This window comes from Pollicipes pollicipes, unplaced genomic scaffold, assembly GCF_011947565.3.
Source record: "Pollicipes pollicipes isolate AB1234 unplaced genomic scaffold, Ppol_2.1 Scaffold_6138;HRSCAF=7277_pilon_pilon_pilon, whole genome shotgun sequence".
NCBI lineage: Eukaryota > Metazoa > Arthropoda > Thecostraca > Pollicipedomorpha > Pollicipedidae > Pollicipes > Pollicipes pollicipes.
In genome coordinates this window covers 28,515,023-28,520,115 of record NW_023596818.1, presented here as the reverse complement: position 1 = coordinate 28,520,115, position 5,093 = coordinate 28,515,023, and the positions used below count along the sequence as shown (strand labels likewise).

At 50.5% G+C, this 5,093-nt stretch overlaps 1 pseudogene; it reads left to right on the top strand.

Moving 5' to 3' along the window:
- Positions 1–2,865: 2,865 nt before the first annotated feature.
- Positions 2,866–4,158, top strand: LOC119105541 (uncharacterized; annotated as a pseudogene).
- The last annotated feature ends 935 nt before the right edge of the window (positions 4,159–5,093 follow it).

Below are 5,093 nucleotides of genomic sequence, written 5' to 3'. Positions count from 1 at the left end.
TCGCATCAGCCAAACAGCCGACATGTTTATGAGGCAGCTCGTTTGGCTTCAGTGACTGACTGCAATGACTGTAACGACTGACTCATTGATTTTAGTGTTGCACGGTCCTCCTTCCTCGGTCAGCAGCTGATTGCTACATCCCGCCGCACCATGGATTCCACTTGTATGAAGAAAGTGCATATGCGTAATTGACACGTATATAAAAACCCAACACATACGCAAGCCGTGGGAAAAGCACATTTAACAGGTAGCATGAGCACGTGACTCACAGTTACACCAACAGCGAACCATTCACCCACACTCAGTCGCATAAGAGGCCATCATTAAGTAGACCGCTGCATTGACGCCGGCACAAGCCGTATCCCAAAAACGGGCCACAAACTGTGCACCCCACCAATGGAGGCCGCCGCGCACTCGCGCCGCCAGTCACATCCACAGCATCAGAGGCTGTGTGCTGTCGCCCTAAGACACCGGGGTTCGCGAGCAGGGTCGAGCAACATGGGGCTTTGTATACTGACTGGAACACCGACAGTGTAGAAGAGACTGTCGGAGTCACCTGCGAATGAGATGAACGGCGGCTGCCCGCCGAAGCACCTGAAACTGCAGTAGCTCGGTCAGCAGATAAACAGTTCCAGCAGCACCTCCAGTCAATTTTTCCACCGCTGTCTGGAGCGTCGCCTCCGTTGCCCGCTCCTCAGCCCCGGCCGCCCTCTGCTGCAACCGTTGCAACAGCAGAAGCTTCGGGAAAACCGCCGTCGAGTAGTGTGCCGCCGACCGGGTCATTGATGATGCTTTAGCACTGTTAGCACTATTAGTGCTAAAGGGTCATGGAAACCCAAAAGGCGTTGGTTGCCCTTTCTCCTACTCTAATCGGGCCGTTGGGGACGGAAAACATTTAGTGTCCCGGGTGTCCAGCCGTCGGGGCAAACACTCATCGGGTAGTTTAATGAACTGCAGTCATTTGTTATTCGGTCCGAGGCGATTCCACAACATGGAGCCAATGTCGTATGGAGGTCGATGGAGCCAAAATTCGTTGGTGATATCAACCGGCCTGGGGAGGGCTTTTTCATGAAGAGTGTTCAGCAGGTATTAACATGGCGTATGCTGCTATTTATCCGACTTGATTTAGACTTCAACGGGACGACAGGAAAGTGCACCATGATAAAATAGAGTAAAACGATTGTTATATTATAGATGAATGATTTAAGCAGCAGAAAGCCTACGATCCGCCGTTATTTGCCTATATCTGAACGCAAACCAACAGCCTGACGCGCAAGCAGGAGCGCAGGGAGGGAAGGCCACAGGGGGCACGTTCCCCCTGCCTAAGGTTTCAGGGGACCCGAAGGGCCTCGGGATTTACGATTAAGGGCCTGATTTGAGGGCCCAAAGGCCAGAAAGGTCGGCTGGAAGACTATTCAGAGCCCCGGCCGGCACAATGGGGCACTCCAATGCCAGCGATATTTTTGTTTGGGGGGGGGGGGCTTTCACTATTGGGGAGCCCTTTATCAACCTTGTGCGTGCCCCTGGCCCGTTGCCAAGGCTCTGGCTGCGTGCTTGTGCACAAGGTAGCATATTGATATCTGGCCGTGTTTGGTTTGTCGCCGTCGTCTTTCAAAGGTGGCCGCGACACTGGTTTATGAGATGGTCGTTGCCTCGCTGATTAATTAACATGTTGGTTTCAAGCGATACATTTGTCGACAAATATCCAAAACAGACTGTTCGACATCGTCTCTCACCGGTAAAGGGGCCCTCAGTTTCCCAGCAACCCCCAAGGAGTCCTTCTGAATGATGTTCGAGGCCCCCGACCTGAGAGCCTTTGTCCCTTTGTCCTTAATTTCCAAGTGCAACTCCCGGTCCTCAATACACAGCTGAATATGACAGAAAAGTCACACACGGTCCTCTGTTATCACTATGTCCTCGGTATTTTCAATTGCCAGTGTAAGCTAAAGATGGCAGCTTTACCCCTCGAACGACCCATCCTGTTCCTAAACAGCCAAATGGCTGCATGGCCTTCCAATTTGGCTGCGATGCCGCCATTCGTTCGGGTGGTTCTCGGTAGTGACGGCTGAGTCAGGTGTCCCGTAAAGCACGGCACACAAGTATGTGTGTGTGTGTGTGTGTGTGTGTGTGTGTGTGTGTGTGTGTGTGTGTGTGTGTGTGTGTGTGTGTGTGTGTGTGTGTGTGTGTGTGTGTGTGTGTGTGTGTGTGTGTGTGTGTGTGTGTGTGTGTGTGTGTGTGTGTGTGTGTGTGTGTGTGTGTGTGTGTGTGTGTGTGTGTGTGTGTGTGTGTGTGTGTGTGTGTGTGTGTGTGTGTGTGTGTGTGTGTGTGTGTGTGTGTGTGTGTGTGTGTGTGTGAATGGTGGTTTATTCCTTAGCTGTTGAGTCATTCACATGTATATTACAGCGTGTACAATTTTCAAATTTGATACATGGAAGCACATGCCCACTGCCCCATGAAATGCATTCATGATGAAGACCACATCAATAGATATGGGGATCAAATTTTAGCATTATCTCAGATGACATATTCACATGCACAGGCTAATGGACTGTGGCTGGTCATCAAGAGGGATGTAATATGGAATGATCAAAAGCTGGATCGAATTTTAACGTTATCTATACAGATTACACATTCACATACACAGGCTAATGGACTGTGGCTGGTGATCGAGAAAGATGTTTTGTTTGCGATCAAAATAGCAAGAATGCCATCAATGGCATGCTTCCTGAAAGGAAAGATGTAATTCCCACTCATTCCTCCTTGCCCGCATTGATTGCTGGAAATAAGCGTATTTCTCCTTGTTACAGGAACTCCTCAGCACCTGTAAGGTGGAGATCATGAATGAAGTTGAATTTGTCGTTGGACATGTCGTTTGAAGATGACTCAGATGCTGAAGATGTGGATGATATGTTGCGAGTAGTTTTTAGCATGGCAGCAGCTGAATATAGAACAGGCATGCAATAATAACCACTGCGCTGATGTATAAACAGTTTGCATGATGCCTGTAAGGAGAAACAAATGGATACTTATAGGAAGTGTTAATGTGATAAGGATGCCTGGGAAAACAACTTCCGTTATTTCAAATTGAGCTGACTGTCATGAACTTTGCAGCGTTTGCTTCCATGTGTTGGCAGAGTGCCACTTTGACATGTGCAATGCCTCACACTCCACCAATGTGCATAGCAATGGTATGGTTGTGACACAAGTTATGTTTGATGGTGAGTTCACATGACAATTTGTGCAACACGGTTTGCTCTAAGACACATTTTTCTTTCAGTGTCCTGGTCCATGCTTAGAAATTGTCATCTAAAACATGCTTCTGTTTTCAGGCAATATCAGAAGGTGGAAGGATACGTGGAAGCTGATGCGCCGCGATACACACCAGACGTCTTCGTCAGTCAATACCGGCTGTTAACAGATAAATGTGAAGTTTTGGACAATGCTTTCGCAACTTAGATGCATGCCAATTCTGACCTAGCCCGGACCTTCAAATTCTACTCAGCCTGTGGGTTCTGGGCAACCAAGACTCGTATCGAGGGAGGGCGGATCGATTCATTGTTACGAAGTCCACTGCTTAGAGTATCTTCATCCGTTTCTGTGAATCTGCTACAAGAAGGGCAAATGAGTATATCGTTTGGCCAGCTGGCCTCAGGCGAGTGAAATCTGGATTTTAGGAGTTGGCTGGATTCCCTGACGTCGACGGGTGCGTGGACGGCACCCACATCCCGATCCCCATGCCGACAGAACAAGGCGACAGATATGTTAATCGAGAGGGATTCTCTTCTTTGGTACTCCTGGTGCCGTGCGACCATCGCATGCGGACCATCGCATGGGGAGTGCGACCATCGCATGCGGACCATCGCATGGGGAGTGCGACCATCGCATGCGGACCATCGCATGGGGAGTGCGAACATCGCATCAGTGTTTCTCGAATCCACAGCACACATGGTGCCCTTCAAGGACGGTGGGCACCTGTCGTGTGACCAGAAGCGCTTCAATACCAAGCTCTCGTCAATGCGTATAACCATAGAAGGCGCGTTTGGCCTTCTAAAGGTAAAATTCCGCCGGCTGAAGATGCTGAACATGAGTCGTGTCGATTTCGTGCTCAGTGTCATCACCGCTGCCTGCATGCTTCATAACATCGCCATTGAGGAATAGCTTAATGGCAGCGAACCAGAAGACGATGGCGGAGGAGCCGAGGGTGAAGAAGATCACAGAGTCGCTGGCGGAGGGCCTGGGCCCGTGAGCGGCGTGGTCAAGTGCAATGCCATCATGCTGCAGCTTGAATAGCACCAGGCAGTGCGCGCGGTCCGTTGCGTCGCGGTGGTGTGAGACTGCCCACGTTTCAGATACGTGATCGTGAGGGGGTGGCCCGGCCTCATAAAAGGCGCTGTCACCTGCTGCTGTCCTCGCGCGCGGTAGGAATCCGAAGTGTGTGTACCCATAATGGCCGACCTATAATGTTGCCGTTATTGATTGCGCCTTGTACCTGTTCACTTGTATATATCCCTGCCGTCATGAGTCCGTTATAAAAGCGTACATGAGAATATATATATATATATATATATATATATATATATATATATATATATATATATATATATATATGTGTGTGTGTGTGTGTGTGTGTGTGTGTTGTTTGCATTTAATGGCTGCCCCGTACCACATGACTGCCACGCGTACCTTACTACGTAAGCGCCTCCAGCACAACACAACTATGACACGACAAGCTCACGAGACTTTGAGGGCTTTGCCCACTACATTTCCACGGCTTTTTTGGTCCTAGTTACTTGGCTTTCCTGTCCCAACGTCACACTATAGCTTGATATTGGCAGGCGTGTTTGTCTTTCACCCCAGACGAACAAGCCGGCCACCGGCGCTGTTGGAGCAGCACTTGGCACTGCATGTAGGACCCCTGGCGTTGCGGAAGGGACCACCTGCGCTGTCGAAGAAGACGTCCACGCTACTGGTGGGGCTGCCAGGTCTGCCGGGAGGGGGGGGGGGGGCTGCAGGAGCTGCCGGTGCTGCAGGAGGGACCGCCCACGCTGCAAGAGAGGACGCCCGCGCTGCAGGAGAGGACGCCCGGCCCCACC